This window comes from Scylla paramamosain, chromosome 23 (genome assembly GCF_035594125.1).
Source record: "Scylla paramamosain isolate STU-SP2022 chromosome 23, ASM3559412v1, whole genome shotgun sequence".
NCBI classification, from domain to species: Eukaryota; Metazoa; Arthropoda; class Malacostraca; order Decapoda; family Portunidae; genus Scylla; species Scylla paramamosain.
Window position 1 is genome coordinate 12,222,986 of NC_087173.1, and position 16,045 is coordinate 12,239,030.

The 16,045-nt window shown below is 42.5% G+C and overlaps 1 long non-coding RNA gene across 1 annotated transcript; it reads right to left on the minus strand.

The window, feature by feature from the left end:
• Positions 1 to 928: 928 nt before the first annotated feature.
• On the minus strand, positions 929 to 8,831 carry LOC135112219 (uncharacterized). Its single transcript, XR_010274167.1, has 3 exons — positions 8,680 to 8,831; positions 6,119 to 6,249; positions 929 to 1,385 (listed from the first exon to the last, which is right to left on the minus strand). It is a non-coding gene; the product is annotated as an uncharacterized LOC135112219 (long non-coding RNA).
• Between the last annotated feature and the right edge of the window lie 7,214 nt (positions 8,832 to 16,045).

Consider the following 16,045-nt stretch of genomic DNA (forward strand, 5'->3'; position numbering starts at 1 on the left):
GCAAGTGAAACCCATAGAGTTTTATAGAGATGAAATTAATGGTTGAATCCTGCATAATCAGAAGGAATAAGCAAAATGTACCTCTCAAATTTGATCTCCTTAAAGGTGCATGGGCAACACTCACCCACAGATTGACAGGGAGGGGTGGGGAGGGGAGGAGTCACCCCATTTGGCTCATATGAAGCAAGTGGTCTCACCCCAATAATGTGAGAGGGTAGATGTTTTAACCACTGCCATGCAAGCCAAACTATTCTATTACTAAGGCTACTTGAACACTACTTGCTACTACCTCCTCACTGACTACTGACTACTGGAGAGAGAGAGAGAGAGAGAGAGAGAGAGAGAGAGAGAGAGAGAGAGAGAGAGAGAGAGAGAGAGAGAGAGAGAGAGAGAGAGAGGAAGAAAGAGAAAGAAAGAAAAAGAAAGAAAGAAAAAGAAAGAAAAGAAAGAGAGAGAGAGAGAGAGAGAGAGAGAGAGAGAGAGAGAGAGAGAGAGAGAGAGAGAGAGAGAGAGAGAGAGAGAGAGAGAGAGAGAGAGAGAGATCTGAGAAATTCACTTAAATATACTAAGAAAAAGATGGAAGGAGAGAGAGAGAGAGAGAGAGAGAGAGAGAGAGAGAGAGAGAGAGAGAGAGAGAGAGAGAGAGAGAGAGAGAGAGAGAAGAGAAGAAAGAAGAAAGAAGAAAGAAAGAAAGAAAGAAAGAAAGAAAGAGAGAGAGAGAGAGAGAGAGAGAGAGAGAGAGAGAGAGAGAGAGAGAGAGAGAGAGAGAGAGAGAGAGAGAGAGAGAGGAGAGAGAGAGAGAGAGAGAGAGAGAGAGAGAGAGATCTGAGAAATTCACTTAAATATACTAAGAAAAAGATGGAAGGAGAGAGAAGAGATGGCTGGAGAGAGAGAGAGAGAGAGAGAGAGAAGAGATGAGAGAGAGAGAGAGAGAGAGAGAGAGAGAGAGAGAGAGAGAGAGAGAGAGAGAGAGAGAGAGAGAGAGAGAGAGAGAGAGAGAGAGAAATTCACTTAAATATACTAAGAAAAGATGAAAGAGAAAGAAGAAAGTAAGAATGAAAACACTTTGATAATATACATGACATATCCTACAAATATTCTTCCTTTCAGTAATAACAATAATGCACCTATTCACAGCTTCTTTTCCTAATCATTTAATGACTCACAACTTTATTTCCATTCATTCATTACAGTAATTTCATTCACTCTAAGCATTCCTTTCTGTAAAGTAATATATTTCTTATTTTCAACTTAATTTCATAGTGATTGCAGCCACGCACACACGTCCATTCACTGAGTTTCATTACGTTGCCCTGCTTATAACATCCTTTCAGAGATGATTATCATCATACAGAAAACACCTCTTGTGTGCTGCTGCTGCTGGTCTGAAAGTAAAAGGCTCGGTTATTGTGTGTGGTATGGGTTATTAGGAGGAGGAGGAGGGGGATTAATAAAAGAAGAAAAAGTAGAAGACAGCTAGATATGCAACATTGCGGCAGTGAGAGAGAGGCTGAAGACAGTCAGTTAGAGGAGAGGAGTTGATGAGACGAAAAGCTTTTGATTCCACCCTGTCTAGAAGAGCAGTATGAGTGGAACCCCCCCAGACATGTGAAGCATACTCCATACATGGACGGATAAGGCCCTTGTACAGAGTTAGCAGCTGGGGGGGGTGAGAAAAACTGGCGGAGACGTCTCAGACCACCTAACTTCATAGAAGCTGTTTTAGCTAGAGATGAGATGTGAAGTTTCCAGTTCAGATTATAAGTAAAGGACAGACCGAGGATGTTCAGTGTAGAAGAGGGGACAGTTGAGTGTCATTGAAGAAGAGGGGATAGTTGTCTGGAAGGTTGTGTCGAGTTGATAGATGGAGGAATTGAGTTTTTGAGGCATTGAACAATACCAAGTTTGCTCTGCCCCAATCAGAAATTTTGGAAAGATCAGAAGTCAGGCGTTCTGTGGCTTCCCTGCGTGATATGTTTACCTCCTGAAGGGTTGCACGTCTATGAAAAGACGTGGAAAAGTGCAGGGTGGTATCATCAGCGTAGGAGTGGATAAGACAAGAAGTTTGGTTTAGAAGATCATTAATGAATAATAAGAAGAGAGTGGGTGACAGAACACTGAGGAACACCACTGTTAATAGATTTAGGAGAAGAACAGTGACTGTCTACCACAGCAGCAATAGAACGGTCAGAAAGGAAACTTGAGATGAAGTTACAGAGAGAAGGATAGAAACCGTAGGAGGGTAGTTTGGAGATCAAAGCTTTGTGCCAGACTCTATCAAAAGCTTTTGATATGTCCAAGGCAACAGCAAAAGTTTCACAAAATCTCTAAAAGAGGATGACCAAGACTCAGTAAGGAAAGCCAGAAGATCACCAGTAGAGCGGCCTTGATGGAACCCATACTGGCGATCAGATAGAAGGTTGTGAAGTGATAGATGTTTAAGAATCTTCCTGTTGAGGATAGATTCAAAAACTTTAGATAGGCAGGAAATTTAAGCAATAGGACGGTAGTTTGAGGGATTAGAACGGTCACCCTTTTTAGGAACAGGCTGAATGTAGGCAAACTTCCAGCAAGAAGGAAAGGTAGATGTTGACAGACACAGCTGAAAGAGTCTGACTAGGCAAGGTGCAAGCACGGAGGCACAGTTTCGGAGAACAACAAGAGGGACCCCATCAGGTCCATAAGCCTTCCGAGGGTTTAGGCCAGCAAGGGCATGGAAAACATCATTGCAAAGAATTTTAATAGGTAGCATGAAGTATTCAGAGGGTGGAGGAGAGGGAGGAACAAGCCCAGAATCGACTAAGGTATAGTTTTATAGCAAAGGTTTGGGTTTAATGATAAGTTCTCAGCATCCCCTGAACAGTGCTTTAGACCTCACTGGGAGTAATTATCATTTCGGCAGGTGTCTACTGCCTCCTCCTGTGAGGAATATGTAAGGGTTATTAGAGAAGAAAGGAAAAATTATGAGAAAGATGTAATGGACAAATGCAAAGAGGAACCAAAACTATTCTTCAGATATGTGAACAGCAAAATGAAAAATAAAGAAGGAATAAGCAGATTGAAGGTGAATAGTCAAGTGTGTGAGGATCCGGCTGAATTGGCAGAGATAATGAACAGGAGTTTTCAATCAGTATTCACAAAAGAGAAAACATTTGTGTGGCAGAGTGAGATGAGTGAAGAAATGGCTCTGGGGGAAATCCAAGTGACTGAAGAGGATGTCCAGAAACAGATGGAGGGACTAGACATTAGCAAGGCCCCTGGACTTGATGGAGTGTCAGGATGGGTACTAAAAGAGTGCAATCAGCAGTTGACATGGGTAACACATATTATTGAGAGCTCTTTAATTGAAAGTAGAGTCCCAATTGAATGGAAGAGAGCCAACATAGTGCCAATACACAAAAGTGGTAGTAAAGAGGAGCCCTTAAAATATAGACCTGTCTCTAACAAGTGTGGTGTGCAAAATGTGTGAAAGACTGGTGAAGGATAAATGGTTGCAGTCCCTAGAAGGAAATGAAGTGATAATAAAGCAACAATTTGGATTTAGGAGAGGGAGATCGTGTGTTACAAACTTACTGAGTTTTTATTCTAGAGTGGTGGATATAATGCAAGAAAGAGATGGATGGGCTGATTGTGTTGATTTACACCTGAAGAAGGCCTTTGATAAAGTGCCACACAGGAAATTGTTGTGGAAGTTGAAGCATAATGGTGGGCTAAGAGGGGGCCTGCTCAGATGGATGGAAAATTTCTTGACAAGCAGAGAAATGAGAACAGTAGTAAAAGATAAAAAAAATCATCATGGAAGGAAGTCATAAGTGGAGTACACCAAGTTGCTGAAGAAAGTTGAGTGAGGAGGACTGTGGAACATTACAAGAATACCTGAATAAGATATCAGAGTGGAGTTATAGATGGGAAATGGAATTTAATTTAAAGAAGTGTAAAGTAATAGAATTTGGAAAAAGTACAAGAATAAAAGGAAATTATGTGTTGAATGGTGTAAGGTTGAGTGGAGCAGAAGAGGAAAAGGATCTCGGCGTTACAGTGACTGGGAACCTGACCCCGGAGAGATGCATTAGCAAAATTACAAGGCCTTTGCATATATGGATGAAGAGATGGTCAGGAAGATGATTGTGTCGCTGATAAGACCTAGACTAGAATATACAGCAGTAGTGTGGTCGCCATACAAGAAAAAGGATATAAGGAAGTTCGAGAGTTCAGAGAGCAGCTATGAAGATGGTACCAAGTATAAGGGGCTTGTCATATGAAGAGAGACTGGCAAGAATACGTCTACCAATGTTGGAAAAGAGGAGAGAAAGGGGAGACTTGATTGCCATATATATAGCATGTGAGGGAGCAGAGGAGGTGGACCGAAGCGGTTTAATGGTCTGGGATACACGGGACACTAGAGGACACGGGAAGAGGCTGAGGAGGAGTGCTTGTAGAAGAGATGTCACAATATAATTTCTCATATAGAACTATTGATGTATGGAATAGTCTGGATGAGGAGACGGTAAATGCATAAAGTATACATGGATTCAAGGCTTAGTTGGATATTAAAAGTCAGGCGTTCTGTGGCTTTCCTGCATGATATGTTTACCTCCTGAAGGGTTGCACGTCTATGAAAAGACGTGGAAAAGTGCAGGGTGGTATCATCAGCGTAGGAGTGGATAAGACAAGAAGTTTGGTTTAGAAGATCATTAATGAATAATAAGAAGAGAGTGGGTGACAGAACGCTGAGGAACACCACTGTTAATAGATTTAGGAGAAGAACAGTGACTGTCTACCACAGCAGCAATAGAACGGTCAGAAAGGAAACTTGAGATGAAGTTACAGAGAGAAGGATAGAAACCGTAGGAGGATAGTTTGGAAATCAAAGCTTTGTGCCAGACTCTATCAAAAGCTTTTGATATGTCCAAGGCAACAGCAAAAGTTTCACCAAAATCTCTAAAAGAGGATGACCAAGACTCAGTAAGGAAAGCCAGAATATCACCAGTAGAGCGGCCTTGACGGAACCCATACTGGCGATCAGATAGAAGGTTGTGAAGTGATAGATGTTTAAGAATCTCCCTGTTGAGGATAGATTCAAAAACTTTAGATAGGCAGGAAATTAAAGCAATAGGACGGTAGTTTGAGGGATTAGAACGGTCACCCTTTTTAGGAACAGGTTGAATGTAGGCAAACTTCCAGCAAGAAGGAAAGGTAGATGTTGACAGACACAGCTGAAAGAGTTTGACTAGGCAAGGTGCAAGCACGGAGGCACAGTTTCGGAGAACAATAGGAGGGACCCCATCAGGTCCATAAGCCTTCCAAGGGTTTAGGCCAGCGAGGGCATGGAAAACATCATTGCAAAGAATTTTAATAGGTGGCATGAAGTAGTCAGAGGGTGGAGGAGAGGGAGGAACAAGCCCAGAATCCTCCAAGGTAGAGTTTTTAGCAAAGGTTTGAGCAAAGAGTTCAGCTTTAGAAATAGATGTGATAGCAGTGGTGCCATCTGGTTAAAATAGAGGAGGGAAAGAAGAAGAAGCAAAGTTATTGGAGATATTTTTGGTTAGATGCCAGAAATCACGAGGGGAGTTAGATCTTGAAAGGTTTTGACATTTTCTGTTAATGAAGGAGTTTTTGGCTAGTTGGAGAACAGACTTGGCATGGTTCCAGCCAGAAATATAAAGTGCATGAGATTCTGGTGATGGAAGGCTTAAGTACCTTTTGTGGGCAACCTCTCTATCATGTATAGCACGAGAACAAGCTGTGTTAAACCAAGGTTTAGAAGGTTTAGGGCAAGAAAAAGAGTGAGGAATGTACGCCTCCATGCCAGACACTATCACCTCTGTTATGCGCTCAGCACACAAAGACGGGTCTCTGACATGGAAGCAGTAGTCATTCCAAGGAAAATCAGCAAAATACCTCCTCAGGTCCCCCCAACTAGCAGAGGCAAAACACCAGAGGCACCTTCACTTAGGGGGATCCTGAGGAGGGATTGGAGTGATAGGACAAGATAAAGATATGAGATTGTGATCGGAGTTTACATACAAAATACTTATAATACAGAGAAATAAATAAAAAATAGAACAGCTTTCATGGGTACAATAATAATAGAGTCCTTTAAAGAGAATAATGTCACCTTTCATTATCAATTGTTAGCTTTGTCTTGTCTGAGGTGAGGGTGCCACTGACTTCTTCCTCTCTCAACTGTCTATAGCTTGTCTATGTCATGCTGTAGCTGACTGCATTCATCTTGTGACTGAAGTGTGTCTGAAAATCACATTGATTTTTTTTTTTTTTTTTATGTAGGAAGGATACTGGCCAAGGGCAACAAAAATCTAATAAAAAAAAAATGCCCACTGAAATGCCAGTCCCTTAAAAGGGTCAAAGCAGTGGTCAAAAATTGGTGGATAAGTGTCTTGAAACCTCCCTCTTGAAGGAATTCAAGTCATAGGAAGGTGGAAATACAGAAGCAGGCAAGGAGTTCCAGAGTTTACCAGAGAAAGGGATGAATGATTGAGAATACTGGTTAACTCTTGCGTTAGAGAGGTGGACAGAATAGGAGTGAGAGAAAGAAGAAAGTCTTGTGCAGCGAGGCCGCGGAAGGAGGGGAGGCATGCAGTTAGCAAGATCAGAAGAGCAGTTAGCATGAAAATAGCGGTAGAAGACAGCTAGAGATGCAACATTGCGGCGGTGTGAGAGAGGCTGAAGACAGTCAGTTAGAGGAGAGGAGTTGATGAGACGAAAAGCTTTTGATTCCACCCTGTCTAGAAGAGCAGTATGAGTGGAACCCCCCCAGACATGTGAAGCATACTCCATACATGGACGGATAAGGCCCTTGTACAGAGTTAGCAGCTGGGGGGGTGAGAAAAACTGGCGGAGACGTCTCAGAACACCTAACTTCATAGAAGCTGTTTTAGCTAGAGATGAGATGTGAAGTTTCCAGTTCAGATTATAAGTAAAGGACAGACCGAGGATGTTCAGTGTAGAAGAGGGGGACAGTTGAGTGTCATTGAAGAAGAGGGGATAGTTGTCTGGAAGATTGTGTCGAGTTGATAGATGGAGGAATTGACTTTTTGAGGCATTGAACAATACCAAGTTTGCTCTGCCCCAATCAGAAATTTTAGAAAGATCAGAAGTCAGGCGTTCTGTGGCTTCCCTGCGTGATATGTTTATCTCCTGAAGGGTTGGACGTCTATGAAAAGACGTGGAAAAGTGCAGGGTGGTATCATCAGCGTAGGAGTGGATAAGACAAGAAGTTTGGTTTAGAAGATCATTAATGAATAATAAGAAGAGAGTGGGTGACAGAACGCTGAGGAACACCACTGTTAATAGATTTAGGAGAAGAACAGTGACTGTCTACCACAGCAGCAATAGAACGGTCAGAAAGGAAACTTGAGATGAAGTTACAGAGAGAAGGATAGAAACCGTAGGAGGATAGTTTGGAAATCAAAGCTTTGTGCCAGACTCTATCAAAAGCTTTTGATATGTCCAAGGCAACAGCAAAAGTTTCACCAAAATCTCTAAAAGAGGATGACCAAGACTCAGTAAGGAAAGCCAGAATATCACCAGTAGAGCGGCCTTGACGGAACCCATACTGGCGATCAGATAGAAGGTTGTGAAGTGATAGATGTTTAAGAATCTCCCTGTTGAGGATAGATTCAAAAACTTTAGATAGGCAGGAAATTAAAGCAATAGGACGGTAGTTTGAGGGATTAGAACGGTCACCCTTTTTAGGAACAGGTTGAATGTAGGCAAACTTCCAGCAAGAAGGAAAGGTAGATGTTGACAGACACAGCTGAAAGAGTTTGACTAGGCAAGGTGCAAGCACGGAGGCACAGTTTCGGAGAACAATAGGAGGGACCCCATCAGGTCCATAAGCCTTCCAAGGGTTTAGGCCAGCGAGGGCATGGAAAACATCATTGCAAAGAATTTTAATAGGTGGCATGAAGTAGTCAGAGGGTGGAGGAGAGGGAGGAACAAGCCCAGAATCCTCCAAGGTAGAGTTTTTAGCAAAGGTTTGAGCAAAGAGTTCAGCTTTAGAAATAGATGTGATAGCAGTGGTGCCATCTGGTTAAAATAGAGGAGGGAAAGAAGAAGAAGCAAAGTTATTGGAGATATTTTTGGTTAGATGCCAGAAATCACGAGGGGAGTTAGATCTTGAAAGGTTTTGACATTTTCTGTTAATGAAGGAGTTTTTGGCTAGTTGGAGAACAGACTTGGCATGGTTCCAGCCAGAAATATAAAGTGCATGAGATTCTGGTGATGGAAGGCTTAAGTACCTTTTGTGGGCAACCTCTCTATCATGTATAGCACGAGAACAAGCTGTGTTAAACCAAGGTTTAGAAGGTTTAGGGCAAGAAAAAGAGTGAGGAATGTACGCCTCCATGCCAGACACTATCACCTCTGTTATGCGCTCAGCACACAAAGACGGGTCTCTGACATGGAAGCAGTAGTCATTCCAAGGAAAATCAGCAAAATACCTCCTCAGGTCCCCCCAACTAGCAGAGGCAAAACACCAGAGGCACCTTCACTTAGGGGGATCCTGAGGAGGGATTGGAGTGATAGGACAAGATAAAGATATGAGATTGTGATCGGAGTTTACATACAAAATACTTATAATACAGAGAAATAAATAAAAAATAGAACAGCTTTCATGGGTACAATAATAATAGAGTCCTTTAAAGAGAATAATGTCACCTTTCATTATCAATTGTTAGCTTTGTCTTGTCTGAGGTGAGGGTGCCACTGACTTCTTCCTCTCTCAACTGTCTATAGCTTGTCTATGTCATGCTGTAGCTGACTGCATTCATCTTGTGACTGAAGTGTGTCTGAAAATCACATTGATTTTTTTTTTTTTTTTTTTTTTTTTTTTTTATGTAGGAAGGATACTGGCCAAGGGCAACAAAAATCTAATAAAAAAAAAATGCCCACTGAAATGCCAGTCCCTTAAAAGGGTCAAAGCAGTGGTCAAAAATTGGTGGATAAGTGTCTTGAAACCTCCCTCTTGAAGGAATTCAAGTCATAGGAAGGTGGAAATACAGAAGCAGGCAAGGAGTTCCAGAGTTTACCAGAGAAAGGGATGAATGATTGAGAATACTGGTTAACTCTTGCGTTAGAGAGGTGGACAGAATAGGAGTGAGAGAAAGAAGAAAGTCTTGTGCAGCGAGGCCGCGGAAGGAGGGGAGGCATGCAGTTAGCAAGATCAGAAGAGCAGTTAGCATGAAAATAGCGGTAGAAGACAGCTAGAGATGCAACATTGCGGCGGTGTGAGAGAGGCTGAAGACAGTCAGTTAGAGGAGAGGAGTTGATGAGACGAAAAGCTTTTGATTCCACCCTGTCTAGAAGAGCAGTATGAGTGGAACCCCCCCAGACATGTGAAGCATACTCCATACATGGACGGATAAGGCCCTTGTACAGAGTTAGCAGCTGGGGGGGTGAGAAAAACTGGCGGAGACGTCTCAGAACACCTAACTTCATAGAAGCTGTTTTAGCTAGAGATGAGATGTGAAGTTTCCAGTTCAGATTATAAGTAAAGGACAGACCGAGGATGTTCAGTGTAGAAGAGGGGGACAGTTGAGTGTCATTGAAGAAGAGGGGATAGTTGTCTGGAAGATTGTGTCGAGTTGATAGATGGAGGAATTGACTTTTTGAGGCATTGAACAATACCAAGTTTGCTCTGCCCCAATCAGAAATTTTAGAAAGATCAGAAGTCAGGCGTTCTGTGGCTTCCCTGCGTGATATGTTTATCTCCTGAAGGGTTGGACGTCTATGAAAAGACGTGGAAAAGTGCAGGGTGGTATCATCAGCGTAGGAGTGGATAAGACAAGAAGTTTGGTTTAGAAGATCATTAATGAATAATAAGAAGAGAGTGGGTGACAGAACGCTGAGGAACACCACTGTTAATAGATTTAGGAGAAGAACAGTGACTGTCTACCACAGCAGCAATAGAACGGTCAGAAAGGAAACTTGAGATGAAGTTACAGAGAGAAGGATAGAAACCGTAGGAGGATAGTTTGGAAATCAAAGCTTTGTGCCAGACTCTATCAAAAGCTTTTGATATGTCCAAGGCAACAGCAAAAGTTTCACCAAAATCTCTAAAAGAGGATGACCAAGACTCAGTAAGGAAAGCCAGAATATCACCAGTAGAGCGGCCTTGACGGAACCCATACTGGCGATCAGATAGAAGGTTGTGAAGTGATAGATGTTTAAGAATCTCCCTGTTGAGGATAGATTCAAAAACTTTAGATAGGCAGGAAATTAAAGCAATAGGACGGTAGTTTGAGGGATTAGAACGGTCACCCTTTTTAGGAACAGGTTGAATGTAGGCAAACTTCCAGCAAGAAGGAAAGGTAGATGTTGACAGACACAGCTGAAAGAGTTTGACTAGGCAAGGTGCAAGCACGGAGGCACAGTTTCGGAGAACAATAGGAGGGACCCCATCAGGTCCATAAGCCTTCCGAGGGTTTAGGCCAGCGAGGGCATGGAAAACATCATTGCAAAGAATTTTAATAGGTGGCATGAAGTAGTCAGAGGGTGGAGGAGAGGGAGGAACAAGCCCAGAATCCTCCAAGGTAGAGTTTTTAGCAAAGGTTTGAGCAAAGAGTTCAGCTTTAGAAATAGATGTGATAGCAGTGGTGCCATCTGGTTAAAATAGAGGAGGGAAAGAAGAAGAAGCAAAGTTATTGGAGATATTTTTGGTTAGATGCCAGAAATCACGAGGGGAGTTAGATCTTGAAAGGTTTTGACATTTTCTGTTAATGAAGGAGTTTTTGGCTAGTTGGAGAACAGACTTGGCATGGTTCCAGCCAGAAATATAAAGTGCATGAGATTCTGGTGATGGAAGGCTTAAGTACCTTTTGTGGGCAACCTCTCTATCATGTATAGCACGAGAACAAGCTGTGTTAAACCAAGGTTTAGAAGGTTTAGGGCAAGAAAAAGAGTGAGGAATGTACGCCTCCATGCCAGACACTATCACCTCTGTTATGCGCTCAGCACACAAAGACGGGTCTCTGACATGGAAGCAGTAGTCATTCCAAGGAAAATCAGCAAAATACCTCCTCAGGTCCCCCCAACTAGCAGAGGCAAAACACCAGAGGCACCTTCACTTAGGGGGATCCTGAGGAGGGATTGGAGTGATAGGACAAGATAAAGATATGAGATTGTGATCGGAGTTTACATACAAAATACTTATAATACAGAGAAATAAATAAAAAATAGAACAGCTTTCATGGGTACAATAATAATAGAGTCCTTTAAAGAGAATAATGTCACCTTTCATTATCAATTGTTAGCTTTGTCTTGTCTGAGGTGAGGGTGCCACTGACTTCTTCCTCTCTCAACTGTCTATAGCTTGTCTATGTCATGCTGTAGCTGACTGCATTCATCTTGTGACTGAAGTGTGTCTGAAAATCACATTGATTTTTTTTTTTTTTTTTTTTTTTTTTTTTTTTTATGTAGGAAGGATACTGGCCAAGGGCAACAAAAATCTAATAAAAAAAAAATGCCCACTGAAATGCCAGTCCCTTAAAAGGGTCAAAGCAGTGGTCAAAAATTGGTGGATAAGTGTCTTGAAACCTCCCTCTTGAAGGAATTCAAGTCATAGGAAGGTGGAAATACAGAAGCAGGCAAGGAGTTCCAGAGTTTACCAGAGAAAGGGATGAATGATTGAGAATACTGGTTAACTCTTGCGTTAGAGAGGTGGACAGAATAGGAGTGAGAGAAAGAAGAAAGTCTTGTGCAGCGAGGCCGCGGAAGGAGGGGAGGCATGCAGTTAGCAAGATCAGAAGAGCAGTTAGCATGAAAATAGCGGTAGAAGACAGCTAGAGATGCAACATTGCGGCGGTGTGAGAGAGGCTGAAGACAGTCAGTTAGAGGAGAGGAGTTGATGAGACGAAAAGCTTTTGATTCCACCCTGTCTAGAAGAGCAGTATGAGTGGAACCCCCCCAGACATGTGAAGCATACTCCATACATGGACGGATAAGGCCCTTGTACAGAGTTAGCAGCTGGGGGGGTGAGAAAAACTGGCGGAGACGTCTCAGAACACCTAACTTCATAGAAGCTGTTTTAGCTAGAGATGAGATGTGAAGTTTCCAGTTCAGATTATAAGTAAAGGACAGACCGAGGATGTTCAGTGTAGAAGAGGGGGACAGTTGAGTGTCATTGAAGAAGAGGGGATAGTTGTCTGGAAGATTGTGTCGAGTTGATAGATGGAGGAATTGAGTTTTTGAGGCATTGAACAATACCAAGTTTGCTCTGCCCCAATCAGAAATTTTAGAAAGATCAGAAGTCAGGCGTTCTGTGGCTTCCCTGCGTGATATGTTTATCTCCTGAAGGGTTGGACGTCTATGAAAAGACGTGGAAAAGTGCAGGGTGGTATCATCAGCGTAGGAGTGGATAAGACAAGAAGTTTGGTTTAGAAGATCATTAATGAATAATAAGAAGAGAGTGGGTGACAGAACGCTGAGGAACACCACTGTTAATAGATTTAGGAGAAGAACAGTGACTGTCTACCACAGCAGCAATAGAACGGTCAGAAAGGAAACTTGAGATGAAGTTACAGAGAGAAGGATAGAAACCGTAGGAGGATAGTTTGGAAATCAAAGCTTTGTGCCAGACTCTATCAAAAGCTTTTGATATGTCCAAGGCAACAGCAAAAGTTTCACCAAAATCTCTAAAAGAGGATGACCAAGACTCAGTAAGGAAAGCCAGAATATCACCAGTAGAGCGGCCTTGACGGAACCCATACTGGCGATCAGATAGAAGGTTGTGAAGTGATAGATGTTTAAGAATCTCCCTGTTGAGGATAGATTCAAAAACTTTAGATAGGCAGGAAATTAAAGCAATAGGACGGTAGTTTGAGGGATTAGAACGGTCACCCTTTTTAGGAACAGGTTGAATGTAGGCAAACTTCCAGCAAGAAGGAAAGGTAGATGTTGACAGACACAGCTGAAAGAGTTTGACTAGGCAAGGTGCAAGCACGGAGGCACAGTTTCGGAGAACAATAGGAGGGACCCCATCAGGTCCATAAGCCTTCCAAGGGTTTAGGCCAGCGAGGGCATGGAAAACATCATTGCAAAGAATTTTAATAGGTGGCATGAAGTAGTCAGAGGGTGGAGGAGAGGGAGGAACAAGCCCAGAATCCTCCAAGGTAGAGTTTTTAGCAAAGGTTTGAGCAAAGAGTTCAGCTTTAGAAATAGATGTGATAGCAGTGGTGCCATCTGGTTAAAATAGAGGAGGGAAAGAAGAAGAAGCAAAGTTATTGGAGATATTTTTGGTTAGATGCCAGAAATCACGAGGGGAGTTAGATCTTGAAAGGTTTTGACATTTTCTGTTAATGAAGGAGTTTTTGGCTAGTTGGAGAACAGACTTGGCATGGTTCCAGCCAGAAATATAAAGTGCATGAGATTCTGGTGATGGAAGGCTTAAGTACCTTTTGTGGGCAACCTCTCTATCATGTATAGCACGAGAACAAGCTGTGTTAAACCAAGGTTTAGAAGGTTTAGGGCAAGAAAAAGAGTGAGGAATGTACGCCTCCATGCCAGACACTATCACCTCTGTTATGCGCTCAGCACACAAAGACGGGTCTCTGACATGGAAGCAGTAGTCATTCCAAGGAAAATCAGCAAAATACCTCCTCAGGTCCCCCCAACTAGCAGAGGCAAAACACCAGAGGCACCTTCACTTAGGGGGATCCTGAGGAGGGATTGGAGTGATAGGACAAGATAAAGATATGAGATTGTGATCGGAGTTTACATACAAAATACTTATAATACAGAGAAATAAATAAAAAATAGAACAGCTTTCATGGGTACAATAATAATAGAGTCCTTTAAAGAGAATAATGTCACCTTTCATTATCAATTGTTAGCTTTGTCTTGTCTGAGGTGAGGGTGCCACTGACTTCTTCCTCTCTCAACTGTCTATAGCTTGTCTATGTCATGCTGTAGCTGACTGCATTCATCTTGTGACTGAAGTGTGTCTGAAAATCACATTGATTTTTTTTTTTTTTTTTTTTTTTTTTTTTTATGTAGGAAGGATACTGGCCAAGGGCAACAAAAATCTAATAAAAAAAAAATGCCCACTGAAATGCCAGTCCCTTAAAAGGGTCAAAGCAGTGGTCAAAAATTGGTGGATAAGTGTCTTGAAACCTCCCTCTTGAAGGAATTCAAGTCATAGGAAGGTGGAAATACAGAAGCAGGCAAGGAGTTCCAGAGTTTACCAGAGAAAGGGATGAATGATTGAGAATACTGGTTAACTCTTGCGTTAGAGAGGTGGACAGAATAGGAGTGAGAGAAAGAAGAAAGTCTTGTGCAGCGAGGCCGCGGAAGGAGGGGAGGCATGCAGTTAGCAAGATCAGAAGAGCAGTTAGCATGAAAATAGCGGTAGAAGACAGCTAGAGATGCAACATTGCGGCGGTGTGAGAGAGGCTGAAGACAGTCAGTTAGAGGAGAGGAGTTGATGAGACGAAAAGCTTTTGATTCCACCCTGTCTAGAAGAGCAGTATGAGTGGAACCCCCCCAGACATGTGAAGCATACTCCATACATGGACGGATAAGGCCCTTGTACAGAGTTAGCAGCTGGGGGGGTGAGAAAAACTGGCGGAGACGTCTCAGAACACCTAACTTCATAGAAGCTGTTTTAGCTAGAGATGAGATGTGAAGTTTCCAGTTCAGATTATAAGTAAAGGACAGACCGAGGATGTTCAGTGTAGAAGAGGGGGACAGTTGAGTGTCATTGAAGAAGAGGGGATAGTTGTCTGGAAGATTGTGTCGAGTTGATAGATGGAGGAATTGACTTTTTGAGGCATTGAACAATACCAAGTTTGCTCTGCCCCAATCAGAAATTTTAGAAAGATCAGAAGTCAGGCGTTCTGTGGCTTCCCTGCGTGATATGTTTATCTCCTGAAGGGTTGGACGTCTATGAAAAGACGTGGAAAAGTGCAGGGTGGTATCATCAGCGTAGGAGTGGATAAGACAAGAAGTTTGGTTTAGAAGATCATTAATGAATAATAAGAAGAGAGTGGGTGACAGAACGCTGAGGAACACCACTGTTAATAGATTTAGGAGAAGAACAGTGACTGTCTACCACAGCAGCAATAGAACGGTCAGAAAGGAAACTTGAGATGAAGTTACAGAGAGAAGGATAGAAACCGTAGGAGGATAGTTTGGAAATCAAAGCTTTGTGCCAGACTCTATCAAAAGCTTTTGATATGTCCAAGGCAACAGCAAAAGTTTCACCAAAATCTCTAAAAGAGGATGACCAAGACTCAGTAAGGAAAGCCAGAATATCACCAGTAGAGCGGCCTTGACGGAACCCATACTGGCGATCAGATAGAAGGTTGTGAAGTGATAGATGTTTAAGAATCTCCCTGTTGAGGATAGATTCAAAAACTTTAGATAGGCAGGAAATTAAAGCAATAGGACGGTAGTTTGAGGGATTAGAACGGTCACCCTTTTTAGGAACAGGTTGAATGTAGGCAAACTTCCAGCAAGAAGGAAAGGTAGATGTTGACAGACACAGCTGAAAGAGTTTGACTAGGCAAGGTGCAAGCACGGAGGCACAGTTTCGGAGAACAATAGGAGGGACCCCATCAGGTCCATAAGCCTTCCAAGGGTTTAGGCCAGCGAGGGCATGGAAAACATCATTGCAAAGAATTTTAATAGGTGGCATGAAGTAGTCAGAGGGTGGAGGAGAGGGAGGAACAAGCCCAGAATCCTCCAAGGTAGAGTTTTTAGCAAAGGTTTGAGCAAAGAGTTCAGCTTTAGAAATAGATGTGATAGCAGTGGTGCCATCTGGTTAAAATAGAGGAGGGAAAGAAGAAGAAGCAAAGTTATTGGAGATATTTTTGGTTAGATGCCAGAAATCACGAGGGGAGTTAGATCTTGAAAGGTTTTGACATTTTCTGTTAATGAAGGAGTTTTTGGCTAGTTGGAGAACAGACTTGGCATGGTTCCAGCCAGAAATATAAAGTGCATGAGATTCTGGTGATGGAAGGCTTAAGTACCTTTTGTGGGCAACCTCTCTATCATGTATAGCACGAGAACAAGCTGTGTTAAACCAAGG